This window comes from Pseudophryne corroboree, chromosome 6, assembly GCF_028390025.1.
Source record: "Pseudophryne corroboree isolate aPseCor3 chromosome 6, aPseCor3.hap2, whole genome shotgun sequence".
Lineage (NCBI taxonomy): Eukaryota > Metazoa > Chordata > Amphibia > Anura > Myobatrachidae > Pseudophryne > Pseudophryne corroboree.
The window spans coordinates 79,854,764-79,872,686 of NC_086449.1; the positions used below are offsets into that span (position 1 = coordinate 79,854,764).

The 17,923-nt window shown below is 47.0% G+C and overlaps 1 protein-coding gene across 2 annotated transcripts in view; it reads left to right on the top strand.

Moving 5' to 3' along the window:
- Window positions 1-10,310: 10,310 nt before the first annotated feature.
- The window catches only part of KANK2 (KN motif and ankyrin repeat domains 2), a 142,824-nt gene continuing 135,211 nt past the window's right edge, over window positions 10,311-17,923 (top strand). For both annotated transcript variants that reach the window (XM_063931281.1, XM_063931282.1), the window contains exon 1: window positions 10,311-10,399. The gene's annotated coding sequence lies outside the window, so the exon portion shown is untranslated. The remainder of the gene's footprint in view (window positions 10,400-17,923) is intronic.

A 17,923-nucleotide genomic window follows, 5' to 3' on the forward strand; every position in this document is an offset into this window, starting at 1 on the left:
CACGCCCCGTTTTTTAGAAGTAAACGAGGCCGACCTATAATCATTAAACCAACTATCCCTTAGGACGTTAGGATCCCCTGACTTCCCGTGGGTCTCCTGTAACAGTGCTACGTCTGGTCGTAAGCGTTTAAGGTGCTGTAATATTTTCCTACGCTTAATCGGGGTATTTAAGCCTTCTACGTTCCAAAGAACTTTAGGTTTGTCTTAGTTATTGAGGATACAGCCATATCAAACTAAAACCTAGCCGATACCTGTCCTAATGGACACGTGAAACATTAAAGAAATAAATCGTGTGGCTCCCCCCATCCCAGCGAGTGGGGAGACCCAACTATGAATAAGAAAAACAATCCTGTACCATAAGGTTAGTAATAAAAGCTATCGTAACTAATTCTTTGCAACATGTCCATTTTTCAGAAAAAAATTTTGAACCCAAAACGGTGGTCTAAATGACCCCCCGTAAACCCTGAACATAACTCCAATCAGATAGAAGGGAAGAGGAAAGGGGAGTAAGGAAAAGGGTCGAACTACCCAGGAACAATTAGCTCCAAAAGTATGCAATGCAGCTCTGTATATAACAAAATAATTTGTAGTTAACCATACATTACCAAACATGGTATCAATAAGAGGGATGAATTTCGCCTCAAGTCCATGAGCAATTACAATATCAGTCCTTGTCCCTGGAGGCAGGCGAGGAAGGACATCGCAATGATTCTGTAAAGGTCTTGGCCGCCAAAGACGTGTCAAATAGGTACGTTTTTCCATTATGTTGAACACGAAGTTTTGCCGAATAAAGCAGGGCGAAACGGATTCCCTCTTCGAACAGGATCTTACAGACGGGGGAGAATTCCCTTCTTCTCATGGCCACTTTGTATGAAAAGTCTTGGAACAGGAGTAGTTTATCGCCGTGGTAGTCGAGGCCCTGCGCTTTGCGGTACACCTCCATCACCTTGACCTTATCCATATAGTTAAGGAATTTGAATATAACTGGTCGAGGTCTGCGGCTGTCTGCTTGAAAGTCAGGGCCAATGCGATGTGCTCGCTCAATCATTATGGGGTCGCCATCCATCAGACAACCCAGTTCCGTCGGCAGCCAAGTGGAGACTAGGGATAACAGCTCTCTAGGCTTAACAGATTCCGGTAGGCCGATCATACGTAGATTGTTCTGACGATTACGATTTTCTAAGTCCTCAAGCTTTTCCTGCATCGCAGAAATAGCGGACGCTTGAGAATCGACGGCGGAACGGGCTGCAGTTAGATCATCTTCCAGATTCAAAACCCGTTGTTCGGCCTCATCCAGCCGGGAGCCATGTTCCTTTAGCTGTGTCATGGTGGAATCTATGGCGTCTTTTAATCCAGCAAGTTTCTTGTCCAGCAGTGGTGAGAGTATATCAGAGATTTCCTGCGCTCTGGCCACCGCGTCCAATGTGTATCTAGAAGGATCTATCACGCCATCCAAAACATTAGCGGTAGGTGAGGAGGGCGGAGAGTTAGCTTGCGCGGCGGCCGATGCCCTGGTGTCCTTGGTCTTTGCTGGTGCGGTTCCGCGACCGCCTCGTTTGGACTTCGCCTCATATTTATCCATGATAATAAAAAGGAAAGGTGACACGTCACAGTGAAGAAGTAGATGATATCAGATATCCTGCCCTGCAGGGAGTAGTGAATCAGTTGAGTTATGAGCACGCAGTCACAGCAGATGTTAGTGGAGCACTATGGAATATGTTCTGGCGGTGTCAGCGTACAGCAGCCCCCGGAAGATAGACGAGTATCAGCGGTCTCTCTCCTCTCCCTGTTGGCGAAGATGTCGGCACAGGTGGCAGGGAGGCGTCTGCTCTAAGTCGGTGTCTGTGGGATCAAAAGTATATTTGCAGTATGTATATTCTCTCCCTGATTGGGGGGAGCGGATTAGGAGAGCTGCAATTATGTAGTGTCTGTGTTGTTATTGATGTTGGGATAGGTCTCAGGCAGCAGGGCAGAGGTGGCTGGGTATGGTGCAGCCAGCGGTGTCGGGGAGCAAGCTGCCGGTAATCACGGACTGTGTGGGCCCAACTAAGAGGTCGGGTGCTGGTAGAGGCCGCAGACACACAGCGGGGGGGGGGGGGGGTGCTGGGCTGCCCTCATCCGTACCCAGGCAGCGTCTCTTCTCGGCGGACGGAGCTCCCGCCCGTCGCCTAGCAACGCCCGCTACCGCAAGCCGGAGCACGGAGGTGCAGGGAGCCGCCCGATGTCACCCGCGCCGCTCGTCCCAGGCAGCAGGTAGGACGGGGAAGGAGGGGAGCAGGGCGCCCGGCCACTCTTAAGATGGCGGCCGCGGGCAGTCAACGCCACAGCTGGCGTACAAAATCCGGGGAAAGGAGGCGGTGGGGAGCCGGGGTGATGATGCCCTCTTACCCACCTCTATCTCCGCCAGGCCCCGGGATATTTTGAGAGTCCGGGGTGCAGTGTGTCCCCCACATATTAGGTGGTAAACAGCACGGGGACAGAGAGCTCAGCTAAAATGCGGCCAGCCGTAGGTCCGCCCACCGGAAGTCGACAAAACCTTTTTGATGTTGGACAGTGCTCGGGAGTGTGGATGTGTAAAGTGGTATGGATTGGTATGGGTTTGAAGCCTGTATTTATTTATTTATGTAGCTAGTTTGATTGATATACGAATCCTGCATAGTATATGCAGGAAGAGGAACATTTGTTTGGGAAATCAAATACAAACCGTATTTTGAAGCTATGTGATAAATGTATCAACAGTGAAGTGTAAACTCCCAGGTGGAAAAGGATGGAGTTTAAATGACACCAATCTTTGTGTGCGACAAGAAGGAGGAAATTGCTTCATGCACTTATATCCTTTTAAAATGTAATTTTATTTATATTTTGTAAGATACTGTATCTTGATTGGATGGGAGGACTCAGGGGGGAACTACCCCCTGAGATGCATTGTGGTCTTACTGCACAAAAAGAGGGGGCCTGTGAGCTTCAGAGGTGTATTATACCATTTGCACTCTGCTGTAAACATCTTGCTGTATTGCTGAGTCTTTTTTAAGACTATTTTGGCCAAATAAAGATCTTCTGCCTCAAGACGACTGCTTCATCTTGTGACCTGCAGGGCAGGGCGAAACCTAGCTCCGTTTTCCGGCTGTCCAGAGTGCACCCAGCGTCTCCAAGCTCCGCCTCCACCCAGCTACCGCATAGAGGCCTAGACTAGTGGGGTTCGTCAACACCACGCAGGTGTGGTAAGACAGCGTATCAACACATACAGAGCAGGACCATGGTTCCAGACACCACGGCAGGGTAGGAGTATGGTGGTCTGGCAGCATAGTACCCGCCCACTGTGCAGTGGGTGGAGTAAGTAACAGGTGGTTACTGACGGTAAGCGGGAATCCTCTAATTGGCCAGTTCCCGTGTGACCTTAAAACTCCATTCTGTGACTGGGGACGGGACGCGAAGCGGTGAGGGCTGTTGTACGGGAGCGGCCGGTCACAATAGCGGGTGTCGTACGGTATGCTGGCGCTAGGGCTCCCGGCCACCAGCATACCGGTGCCGGGAGCCCGACCACCGGCATACCGACAGCGTGGCGAGCGCAAAGGAGCTACGCGCGCCACACTATTTTATTCTCCCTCCAGGGGGGTCGTGGACCCCCACGAGGGAGAATAGTTGTCGGTATGCTGTGCGCCGGGATCCCGACATTCGACATACAGAAGACCACCCCACAATAGCAATAAGCTGGTTGATTACCATAGACAACTTCTTCACTGTATCTCTATGAAAGGTTTAATACATTTCCTCCTGTGTAAGGTGCTGATTCTAAAGCGCTGAGCAGAATGTTGGCACTGTACAAATAAAGGTTAATAAAAGATGATGGGGGGAGATATATCAAAGCTTCGAGTGAGATAAAATGCCAGCCAATCAGATCCTAACTACAATGTTACAGGCCGTGTTTGAAAAATGACAGGAGCTGGTTCGTTGCCACTTTATCTCTCTCCAATCTTTGATAAATCTCCCCCAATGAGAGTTGTCCCAGTCACATGAATTCTGGACCATCTATCCATGCATGCTTGTTCGTGACATAAGGGGACATGTACTAAGCAGTGATAAAAGCGGAGAAGTGAGCCAGTGGAGAACCAATCAGCTGCTCTGTACATGTTTATAGTATGCAATGTTAAATGTTACGTCAATGCTGATTGGTTGCCATAGGTCACTTCACTTTTATCACCTCTTAGTACATGTCCCCCATAGAGTCCTTATAGGAGCAGAGGGCACAGTCACACCAACCCAATTTGTGCCAACAGCAATGCCAGACGTAATCATTACACCTCCACCATAACACATCGCACTGCCACTGCTCAGGCATCTCTCACGTTGGCTGCTGTCAGGTACAAGACAGCGGCTCAGGGAACAAAGCTGGTGGTCTGATGCCTATGCACATGGTTATGCCCACCTAGGGCTACGTGCATCTCTATGGACATGGATAAAGCTACGGATCTGGCAGTGGGAAAAAGGCTTTCATTAAATAAAGAATTATGGGCCAGATGTATTAATCCTTAAAAAGAGATAAAGTGGAGACGGATAAAGGGGGTAATTCGGAGATGATCGTAGCAGCAAATTTGTTAGCAGTTGGGCAAAACCATGTGCACTGCAGGGGGGGGCAGATGTAACATGTGCAGAGAGAGAGTTAGATTTGGGTGGGTTATTTTGTTTCTGTGCAGGGTAAATACTGGCTGCTTTATTTTTACACTGCAATTTAGATTTCAGTTTGAACACACCCCACCCAAATCTAACTCTCTGCACATGTTATATCGGCACCCCCCTGCAGTGCACATGGTTTTGCCCAACTGCTAACAAATTTGTTGCTGCGATTAACTCTGAATTAGGCCCAAGGAGTGATAAATGGCCAGCCAATCAGCTTCTTAACTGTCATGTCACAATCTGTGTTTGAAAAACGGCAGTTAGGAGCTGATTGGCTGGTACTTTATCTCTCTTTGGGGTTAATTCAGACCTGATTGCTGCTGTGTGTTTTCGCACAGTGGGCAATCAGATTTGAACTGCGCATGCGTATGCACCACAATGCGCAAGCGCGACAGACCGCAGCATCGGGCATCGGTGCTTAGCGACGGGATGGTGCGAAAAAAACGATCGCACAGGTGATCACAAGGTGATTGAGAGGAAGTGGCCATTTGTGGGTGGTAACTGACCGTTTTACAGGAGTGTCCGGAAAAACGCAGGTGGGATCTGGTTTTTGTTGGGAGGGTGTCTGACGTCGGCTCCGGCCCCGATCAGGAGGATACAATCGCAGCGGCAGAGTCCTCGGCTGCGCAGAGACTGCACAAACTGATGTTTGTGCAGCTCTGCTAATGAAGTGAATGCACACTTGCACAGCATTATCCCTCTCCCTGTAGGCGGCGACTATCTGATCGCAGGGCAGCAATAAATGCAGCCCAGTGATCAGGTCTGAATGACCCCTTTTATCCATCTCCACTTTATCGCTTTTTAAGGCTTAATACATTTGGGCCTATATCTCAGCCTGATCACAAAGTGGCAATATTTATTTTTTTTACATTTTTTTTTATTTTTTTTAAATAAAAGTGACACTGGAGACCCAAGTCTATGTTTCCTGTCCACAGTGCTTGGCAAAGTGATACGTCCAGGCTGACCGCTGCCAGCCAGCTATACCCAGGGAGCAGGGCATCTCCCAGCTGGCCCTGTGGAGCTGCTGCTAGATGCAGCGATGGGATACCTTGGCTTTGCTATAGCCGATAGTCACTCCTCATATCCCTGTAACCCTGTATATACACTGTTGGAACCTCAATACACCGCCTGCTTTTCTCCCAGTTTGTTCCTCTACCTCCCACACAAGTTAAGCTCACTGCTATATTCCTCACTGTAAACCTCCTTAGCGGATCCTCTGCTGCAGGTGCCACCGGTGAGGATGTAGTGTTCTGATGAGCGGACCAGTAGCATGATCATTAGATGGATGAATAAATAGTAGCCTCTGCTATCATCCTGTTAGGGGTCAGACGTCCCATATACAATGATGAATATTATAGGAAAACACACCTAAAATACTTACAGCTTACTTCTGCTTGCCTGAACATAGGCAGCCTTCTCCTGATCATGGCTTGCTATAGCCACATAGGATTCCTGCAGGTCTGGGAGAGAAGCCTAGTAACGCATGACATGAGAATGTGCACAGAGTGTATTTTGCTTCACCGAGTACAATTAGGAGAACACATGGCGGTTTGTTGCGCTGTTACCCTATTTGCTGGTGCTAGGCCATCTGCAGTCTATCTGCAGTATCTACATAGACCACTGCACTGGTGGCTGGGAGTAAGTGACTGTAACCTCTCTGAAACGACCACCCAGGGTACTAGCTGAGAACCTCCTCACTGATCCGGGTGTTGTGGGTGGATGGGAACAGGTGCCTCTGCGAATGCAGACATGCTAACAAGGTGTTGTGTAAAACATGTCCGTACAGTCTCTGCATGTGATACAGAGCATAGGAGCCAGCTTGGTGGGTGCTTGGCCAGACCCCCCCCCCCCCCCCCCCCTTAACCCCCCCACTCCCCATCCATTTTTCTGCTGCCGGTAATCCCATCTATGTGCAGCATATTGTCTTAGGACGTGGGGGACGTGGACATACGTGTAGGTGGTGACACTAAAACTATTGGATGATGATTGAGAATGTCTGAGGTATTGACACAATGAGAATTTGTTGAGATATTGTTTCTTTTTAAGGTGGAATTATGGGTCGTACATGTGACGTGACTTGAAAAAGGGACCACTGTTTTTGGCTGAGAGCATTGGTGTGTCCTGTTGGTGTGTCCTCAAAGACAGTGAGTATTGTTCATCTACAGTGGAAGAAGAAGCATTGGCACCAAGAATCTCAGCAGCGTAACAGTGGCCGAAAGTCGATCATGACAAATCGGGACCGCAGGCATTTAGGCCACCTAGCAACCACCAATCGGTTCCAAACGTGTTAGCAACTGCTCCAACAGTACAATGCTGGACCCAGCCAAACAGTCCCAAAGTCCCAGATCTGGCGAATTGGAGGGCCACGTGAGATGTGGCACGTCAGTCTTGTGCTCTGCAGACCAATCCAATCCTTTCGGCCACTGTTCTGCCGCTGAGATGCTTGGTGCCCATGCTTCTTCCACTGTAGATGAATACTACTCACTGTCTTTAAGGGCACACCAACAAACGATACCACCTCCTTCAGGCTATGGCCATGCTCTTGGACAAAAATAATGGCTCCCTTTTGCCAGTCACATCATGTGTACGACCCATGGTTCCACCTGACAAATAACAATATCTCAACAAATTCTCATTGTATCAATACCTCAGACATTCACAATCATCATCCAATAGTTTTAGTGTCACCATCTACACGTATGTTCACGTCCCTCGTCGTTGAACTTATACCACTTGTCTTTCCACATTCCATATGATTTTGTCTGGTGTATTTACATTGCAGCAGGTCCATGTCAGGTTGAGAGCACTTGAAGCACTTGGAGTCTGAAGAGGCACCCGTCAGGCATCTCCGCTTCAGGGTGTAGTAGGCCCTACAGTGTGCAGCAGCTTATAGTGCATCTCAGCATATGACGAGGAAACCAGTTGCCTGTTTAGCCGTACACTAGACCTACTAATAATCTGCAAGTCCACCTCTAGAAAGACATTGAGGTAAATTTATTAAGGTGGGAGATTTGTTTAGTACTGGTGATGTTGCTCATAGCAACCAATCAGAGACTACTTAACATTTATCTACCTGCTTCTAGAAGATTATACTGTAGATAGAATCTGATTGGTTGATATGGGCAACATCACCACTTTAGTAAATTTACCCCATTGTGGCATTTTGCCTTCCCACTTTTCAGTCTAGCTAAATCCAATCTACGTCTAGAACACACTTGGATAAAATAAATTGGTTGTGTCCCATTGTTCTATGGCGTACAGCACCATCCAGATGACAGGTCTTACCAGTAGGTGATAATCGAGATAGCAGCTGGTTGACATAACTGCAAATTAAAAAAATAGGAGAAAAGAGGGAACTTTATGTGGGGGGATTTCTCACAAAGCTGCGAGAGGGTAAGGACCAAACACAACCACAAACCAGAAATTGTGGGCCGTGTGTGACTGTGGCATAGTGTACTCTGGGCTGTGTGTGACTGTGGCATATAGTACTCTGGGCTGTGTGTGACTGTGGCATATTGTACTCTGGGCTGTGTGTGACTGTGGCATAGTGTACACTGGGCATGTGGGTGACTGCGGCATAGTGTACACTGCTCTGTGTGACTGGCGTAGTGTACACTGGGCTGTGTCTGACTGCGGCATATTGTACTCTGGGCTGTGTGTGACTGCGGTATAGTGTCCTGTGGGCCGTGTGTGACTGTGACATAGTGTGCTCTGGGCAGAGGCGGATTGGCCATAGGGTTTACAGGGAAGATTCCCGGTGGGCCGACGCACCCGTGGGGCCTGTTTTGTTTGAGGACATGTGGTCCTTTTTATAGACATAATGAATATGATGCAAAATAATTTGTATATATGAACATTACTTTGCCACTTAGCCTGTGATTGCAGATGATCTAGTGTATGCTCTGTCTGCCTGCTTGGCTGACATATAAGATTGAGTGAATAGTGATTGGGATACGGTTGGTGTAATAAGCAAGAAAATATATCTTTCTAAAGAATTATATAGTTTCCTAAATTCTGACGGTGTATCATATAATGTGCTCATAATATTTAATTTTATTTCTTTTTAACTCTCTCCCCCCCCCCCCCCCCTTGATGCTGGACATGTCCACTATCTGGAAAGTTTTGGGGGGAGGGTGCTGCTACCCTGGCCCATGGCTAGACCTACCTCTGGTGCTGCCCATGTGGGGCCACTAGTACAAAGTTTTCCAGGGCCGCTTTTTGTTCCCAATCCGCCCCTGGCTCTGGGCCATGTGTGACTGTGGCATAGCGTACTCTGGGCCGTGTGTGACTGTGGCATAGTGTACACTGGGCTGTGTGTGACTGCGGCATAGTGTGTGACTGTGGCATAGTGTACTCTGGGCCGTGTGTAACTGCGGCATAGTGTACCGTGGGCTGTGTGTGACTGTGGCATAGTGTACTCTGGGCTGTGTGTAGCTGCGGCATAGTGTACCGTGGGATGTCTGTGACTGTGGCATAGTGTACTCTGGGCTGTGTGTAACTGCGGCATAGTGTTGCCTGGGGAATTGGGAAATGGCGACAATCTACCGCTAATATATTGGGGTCTTTACATATCGCATCTGAGCAATTTAACATTATTGCCGTGCTGGCACTGCTGCACCTCTCCCGGCAAATAGTAAACCCTACTCTTTCACTGGTGACTGGTCTGGTGTCACCTATCAGAGGAAAGCTAAACTCTCCGGAGTTTGATAAATTGGATTTGACAGCTGTTCCTAGGCTATGGAGTCATACTTTTACACAGTAGAGAAGTAATGTGCAATATCCCATGTGACAGATATATGCTAAATATGTTCACAAGCTTAATTTGATTTTATATATATATATATATATATATGTATACCAATGGATTGGCACTCACCCCTCGTAGTTGTAGACGCCCCGGTGCCTTCTGGGATATGTAGTACACACGACGTTTCCTGGCATGCAGCGGCACTCAGGGACTAATGCACGCACTTGTTAAGCAAAAGGTGTTTATTCCATAGTGAAAAAAAAGGACCATTTTTTTCACTATGGAATAAACACCTTTTGCTTAACAAGTGCGTGCATTAGTCCCTGAGTGCCGCTGCATGCCAGGAAACGTCGTATATATATATATATACATACATACATACATATACATACACACACAGACACACACACACACACACACACACACACACACACACACACTATGTATATATACATATATACACACAGTTATACACACACACACAAAGTGTACATACACCCCCGTGTGTTGTACTGTTGGTAGCCATATCTATAGCATATTTACTTGAGTCACAATCTGCTATCAATGAAACTGATTCATATACTCAGGAAGCACAATTTCTCGGTTGCTGTTCCCATCAGTACACAGCTCAGTCATACATATCATATGACAAGTGGCTGCAGCAGATAATGCATGCCATTATACATGTGTAGGAGATTTCGCAGATCAGATCATGTAATGCATGTAACATGTAGAACATGTATGTGAGTGTACATATCTGCACGTCCAGATGTGCTGCTGAGGTATGATAACTGTATAAAATGAGCTTGCTTCGCTCCTGCCTCTTTAAGAGCTGTGCAGCTGAGGGTGGGGCAGGGGCAGAGGGGGGTCCCAGGGAGAGGGTGAGTTTTGGAGCTGATGGAATTTGCAGCAGCAGAGAGTGAGACAGAGAGAGAGGAGCAGGGAGTCTGTGCTGCTACCCAGAGCTGGCAATTCAGGGTAAGTCTATAAAAGTGGGGTGACCTTTGCAATAAGGGGGTATAAGAGGGGGCTGGCTGCTGCCCACAGGAGGCATTTGCCAGCGTGGCCAGCGTTCTTGCTGCCCACACCCTGTAGGCTTGATGGATATTTTATCCGACCACTAACTAGGACCAGATGTGCAATAGGATCTCTGCCTGCAGCACAGAGGTGCGATGCTCTGCAGAAGGGGACTTTAAACATGGACAGGATGGAACATTAATGATAGTATTGTATACTCTTTATGTAAAATACACTTATTTCTTTAGCAGTGTAGTCTTCTGCACTCATTAAATGCTGTAGCTCAGACAGCAACCCGAGGAGACCAGGAGAATAGTTTGGAATATCATTAAAAGTTTGTGTGAATTGCAGATTGTTACAGGGTCTAGTTCCCCTTCCAATCTGTTACAGATGTTACCATATAATGCATAGAGCACCGTATATTATACAGTGACTTCCTCAGTGATCTGATGTGGCAGCACAATAATCACTGTAAATGTCCAGGTTATAATGTAGGATTTACAGAGGTCTGTATAAAAGCCTGTTGTTCTGCTTCTGTGATCTAGCCGTGTGTGCTGGTGAACCACAGAGGCTGACAATCGATTGCTCGCCAGCATTCAGGGTGTGATGCAGGAATTCTTAATATCCTTCTGGGAAAAGGCAGTATTAAGGGTTATGAATTCCAGATTTTTCTGCTGGGCTTAGACAGACCCACCCTGCATGGTTATATGGCCAATAATGGGGATTTTCACCATGTCTTATGCTGTTAATTACTTTTGCATATAATCTACTTATACTGTATTCTGCGGGGAAAGGGCAGTGCTGAGGGTTCTGGAACAAGATTTTTTTGGGTGTGTATATACTTGATGAGATGCAGTGGTTATTAATGTTTGTTGATGGATATTAAATAGAGGTGTGTATATAGTGTTTTGGGTGTTTTTATATCACAAATTCTCTGACTGTTGTAACATATATCTTTATCTGCTTCGTGTGGACCCCATCTGAAACCAGAACTCTGTAAACTGGGCCTTAACATTTCTTGATCCTTTCTCGGTTGGGGAACTGCAAAACCAAAGTTTGCAGCATCCCCCAAAATTGAGGCAGAATGAGTCACCCAGAGCGAAATCATTTTCCTGCAGAACCAAACTGCTTCCAACAATAAACATATAACGGTTGCTGGAGAGTTGAGGACGTCTCCACCACAGGAGGGAGAAAACTGGAAACCCATCTTATTTCATTTTCCGCAAGATATGCAAAGGGCCTCGTCCACACACTTCGCGTTTTTTAAACCATTGCTCAGTTTTGTAAAGCAAAAGGACTGTAATGACACATTTTACCATATATGTGCAGGGTGCAATCATTCATGCTTTGTGCGTGTAGGAATCCACTGTGCTTTATACCCTACGTATGTCTGAGTGCTTCATTGTACTGTAATATTACATACATATATATTGCGGAAAAATACGAATGTGTTTACTAGGCTTCAAGCATAGCCGAAGATATTACAGGTAGCTTATATATATATATATATATATATATATATATATATATATATATATACACACACACACACACACACGCTCGAGTCACATTATTATGACTACCTCTTACATTTGACGTCGGCAGTGCGTAGCCCATGAAGTATGTCATGTGACATGCGCTGGCTTGGTGGGTATATAAGGCGTGCTATGGGCCATCTGCACACATAACTTGTTACTGTCATGGGTAAAAGGGTCGATTTATCAGAGTTGCAAAAAGGGATGATTATCGGTTGTTGGGCCAATGGTGGCAGTGTTTGTGAAACAGCGCAGTGTGTGTACTGTTGGCGTGCTGCTGTGGTGAAGGTGTATGGTGACTGGACAAATGGCAGCATTGCGAATAACCAACATGGAAACTGCGGAGCACCACGTGCCATTGGTGTGAGAGATGAACGTCGGTTACGAAGGTGCTTGAGGGCCGACCGATGCGCTACAGTGGAGCAGCTCACCCTCAAAATGAACCTGGGGGCTACCAGACGTGTGTCTAAAATTACAGTTTAGCGAACCCTGCTGCATATAGGGGCTCTGAAGCGGTTACTCTGGCTATTAGCTGGTGGTCGTAATAGTGGGACTCAACTCTCTCTATATATATATATATATATATATATATAGCACTTTTCTATTGTAATCAGTCTATAATTTTACAGGACCATCTATTCACTGGGGATCACTTTTCTGTCAGAGTCCATAACGCCTTTTTATTAAAGATCTGAACTCCGCAACTCACGCGAAAACAGTGGTTTCTGCATTATTTTTGTATCATTGCTACTTAACAAAAACTGATTGCAGGATATAACAAAGATACGTCCCGCGTTCAGATAAGTAGCATAGGTACCTGCAGTCCCATTATTTTAATATGAGCTACGGTCTTCTCCAGGAGATTTGGCGCTTGAGCCCCCGATAGCTACCGCCATTGTAGATTATAGGCTACAACATTGCACTTTCTTCTGCGGGGAAATCTTTGGATCCCTATCCGTTAGTCTCCCACTTGCAGATGCGCCGCCGCCACCTGTAGGCCTCGCTTGTGTAATAGGGATGTTTGGGCCAAAGCTGGTAGTAATGTGATAGCTTATGCCTTTACTATTTACTCTTCCCTGGGACACACTGTTATTGGAGCCACTGTCCCGGCAAAAGACTATGGATAAATTGTTCTGAAAATGTATTTCTTATTGTTTCAATATACATCTATAAGGAATGTTGTATTTTGGGGTCTTGATAAATAGACCCTTAAAGCTGATTTATAAAGTCACATCAATAGAACAAGATGTGTAGATGCACAATTCTTTATAAATAAAAATATACAGAATCGTGTACTGTAGAAGTTTTAGTGGAATATCTTATGCACGGGTGTGGTATGGTATGCCGGCGGTCGGGCTCCCGGCGACCAGCATACCGGCGCCGGAAGCCCGACTGCCGGCTTACCGACAGTGTGGCGAGCGCAAATGAGCCCCTCGCGGGCTCGCTGTGCTCGCCACGCTGCGGGCACGGTGGCGCGCTATGCTATTTTATTCTCCCTCCAGGGGGGTCGTGGACCCCCATGAGGGAGAATAAGTGTCGGTATGCCGGCTGTTGGGATTCCGGCGCCGGTATACTGTGCGCCGGGATCCCGACAGCCGGCATACTGAAGACCACCCCTTATGCACATGTGCTTTTCTGTAATTGCTGGAAAAATAAAGTGAAAACAGATCATACATATAAATAGGGTGTTATTTTACATGAAATCAGTTCATGGAGCTCATACTGTGACATTTAAAGTGGAACTAAGAAGCAAAACATATTTTGTATATATTTTATGGTCCTGCCTGTTGCAGAATGTAGGCACTGCCCTGTTTGCTCAGTTCTGCCAAAGTTGCTTACATCAGACCTCCATATTCCTTTTAAAGTCCATCCCACTCCCTAGCTGCTTCTTAGTCACTGACTTTGATCACTGACTACTCTGCCCGTTTCTGTTTTCTCAGTATACATCATATGGGTACACATTATATGGTTGCATAGGATCAGGAATGTATGTGTGTATTATGGATAATCCCTCATACCTGGATAATGTTAATGTTGGAGGTTTTCCAACTGCTGTACTAATAATACACCCATGGCATTTGCAGAATGATGCCTGTGTGCTATATAAGGATCATTAACTTAACAATGTTGTGGTTGGAGCAAAAAAGGACATGAAAGTAACATTTACACCCATTTGTTGTTAGGAGATTGTGATTTGTGTGCTTTTGTGAATATTCAGAGAAAACATTAATGGAGTCCAAACTATGCGATGATGCCGTCTGTAGGTAATGAACCAATGGTAGTCTGTAAATTGGCTTTAGTAATAAGATGTTACCGGGGTAATAAGGAACTCAGGAACTGGGTTACTGTAATACAATGTTACTGAGGTAATAATACCCCTTTCACATCTCCAATGCCGGATCCCGCCCGGAAATTGGAAACGGGTCCTTGGCGGGTGGGATCCGGCATTGGAGACTCTCCTACCTCTTTCTGCTGGCTTCCACACCCGGCATATTGCTGGGTCGGTTGCCATAGCGGCGAGGGGGCGGAGCCGGCAGCGGAGGTGGAGGCAGTGCTGGGAGATGAGCTCATCTCAGCGCCACCTCTCCCTATCTTGTAAACGGGTACCAATTCGTCTCGACTCAGGAGCCCGTTTATAGAGCCACTGACCCGGTATTCAACCCAGGAATAACATTGCTTATAACCCGGGTTGAATTACCTGGTCAGGCGACCCGGGAAATCCGACATGGTGCTTTCACACCGCACACTGACCCGTGTCGACCCGGCAATATGCCGGGTCGATACCGGGTTATTTGTGCAGTGTGAAAGGGGTATAAGGCATGCAGGAGCTGGGTTACTGTAATAAGATTTCACAGGGGTAATAAGACACTCAGGAGCTGGGGTACTGTAATAAGATGTTACAGGGGTAATAAGATACTCAGGAGCTGGGTTACTGTAATAAGATGTTACAGGGGTAATAAGACACTCAGGAGCTGGGATACTGTAATAAGATGTTACAGGGGTAATAAGACACTCAGGAGCTGGGGTACTGTAATAAGATGTTACAGGGGTAATAAGACACTCAGGAGCTGGGTTACTGTAATAAGATGTTACAGGGGTAATAAGATACTCAGGAGCTGGGTTACTGTAATAAGATGTTACAGGGGTAATAAGACACTCAGGAGCTGGGATACTGTAATAAGATGTTACAGGGGTAATAAGATACTCAGGAGCTGGGTTACTGTAATAAGATGTTACAGGGGTAATAAGACACTCAGGAGCTGGGATACTGTAATAAGATGTTACAGGGGTAATAAGACACTCAGGAGCTGGGATACTGTAATAAGATGTTACAGGGGTAATAAGACACTCAGGAGCTGGGTTACTGTAATAAGATGTTACAGGGGTAATAAGACACTCAGGAGCTGGGATACTGTAATAAGATGTTACAGGGGTAATAAGACATTCAGGAGCTGAGTTACTGTAATAAGATGTTACAGGGGTAATGAGACACTCAGGAGCTGGGTTACTGTAATAATAAGAATTTACTTACCGATAATTCTATTTCTCATAGTCCGTAGTGGATGCTGGGGACTCCGAAAGGACCATGGGGAATAGCGGCTCCGCAGGAGACTGGGCACAAAGTAAAAGCTTTAGGACTAGCTGGTGTGCACTGGCTCCTCCCCCCATGACCCTCCTCCAAGCCTCAGTTAGGATACTGTGCCCGGACGAGCGTACACAATAAGGAAGGATTTTGAATCCCGGGTAAGACTCATACCAGCCACACCAATCACACCGTACAACTTGTGATCTGAACCCAGTTAACAGCATGATAACAGAAGGAGCCTCTGAAAAGATGGCTCACAACAACAATAACCCGATTTTTGTAACAATAACTATGTACAAGTAATGCAGACAATCCGCACTTGGGATGGGCGCCCAGCATCCACTACGGACTATGAGAAATAGAATTATCGGTAAGTAAATTCTTATTTTCTCTAACGTCCTAGTGGATGCTGGGGACTCCGAAAGGACCATGGGGATTATACCAAAGCTCCCAAACGGGCGGGAGAGTGCGGATGACTCTGCAGCACCGAATGAGAGAACTCCAGGTCCTCCTCAGCCAGGGTATCAAATTTGTAGAATTTAGCAAACGTGTTTGCCCCTGACCAAGTAGCTGCTCGGCAAAGTTGTAAAGCCGAGACCCCTCGGGCAGCCGCCCAAGATGAGCCCACTTTCCGTGTGGAATGGGCTTTTACAGATTTTGGCTGCGGCAGGCCTGCCACAGAATGTGCAAGCTGAATTGTACTACAAATCCAACGAGCAATCGTCTGCTTAGAAGCAGGAGCACCCAGCTTGTTGGGTGCATACAGGATAAACAGCGAGTCAGATATTCTGACTCCAGCCGTCCTGGAAACATATATTTTCAGGGCCCTGACTACGTCCAGCAACTTGGAATCCTCCAAGTCCCTAGTAGCCGCAGGCACCACAATAGGTTGGTTTAAGTGAAATGCTGAAACCACCTTAGGGAGAAATTGAGGACGAGTCCTCAATTCTGCCCTGTCCGTATGAAAAATTAGGTAAGGGCTTTTATAGGATAAAGCCGCCAATTTTGATACACGCCTGGCTGAAGCCAGGGCTAACAGCATTACCACTTTGTGAGATATTTCAAGTCCACAGTGGTGAGTGGTTCAAACCAATGTGATTTTAGGAATCCCAACACTACATTGAGATCCCAAGGTGCCACTGGAGGCACAAAAGGAGGCTGTATATGCAGTACTCCCTTGACAAACGTCTGAACTTCAGGAACAGAAGCTAGTTCTTTTTGGAAGAATATCGACAGGGCCGAAATTTGAACCTTAATGGACCCTAATTTGAGGCCCATAGACAGTCCTGTTTGCAGGAAATGCAGGAATCGACCCAGTTGAAATTCCTCCGTAGGGGCCTTCCTGGCCTCGCACCACGCAACATATTTACGCCAAATACGGTGATAATGTTGTACGGTTACATCCTTCCTGGCTTTGATCAGGGTAGGGATGACTTCATCCGGAATGCCTTTTTCCTTCAGGATCCGGCGTTCAACCGCCATGCCGTCAAACGCAGCCGCGGTAAGTCTTGGAACAGACAGGGTCCCTGCTGGAGCAGGTCCTGTCTTAGAGGTAGAGGCCACGGGTCTTCCGTGAGCATCTCTTGAATTTCCGGGTACCAAGTCCTTCTTGGCCAATCCGGAGCCACGAGTATAGTCTTTACTCCTCTCCTTCTTATGATTCTCAGTACTTTTGGTATGAGAGGAAGAGGAGGGAACACATACACTGACCGGTACACCCACGGTGTTACCAGAGCGTCCACAGCTATTGCCTGAGGGTCCCTTGACCTGGAGCAATATCTGTCCAGTTTTTTGTTGAGGCGAGACGCCATCATGTCCACCTTTGGTTTTTCCCAACGGTTTACAATCATGTGGAAGACTTCTGGGTGAAGTCCCCACTCCCCCGGGTGAAGATCGTGTCTGCTGAGGAAGTCTGCTTCCCAGTTGTCCACTCCCGGAATGAACACTGCTGACAGTGCTATCACATGATTTTCCGCCCAGCGAAGAATCCTTGACACTTCCGTCATTGCCCTCCTGCTTCTTGTGCCGCCCTGTCTGTTTACGTGGGCGACTGCCGTGATGTTGTCCGACTGGATCAATACTGGCTGACCCTGAAGCAGAGGCCTTGCCTGACTTAGGGCATTGTAAATGGCCCTTAGTTCCAGGATATTTATGTGAAGTGACGTTTCCATGCTTGACCACAAGCCCTGGAAATTTTTTCCCTGTGTGACTGCTCCCCAGCCTCTCAGGCTGGCATCCGTGGTCACCAGGACCCAATCCTGAATGCCGAATCTGCGGCCCTCTAGGAGATGAGCACTCTGTAACCACCACAGGAGAGACACCCTTGTCCTTGGAGACAGGGTTATCCGCTGATGCATTTGAAGA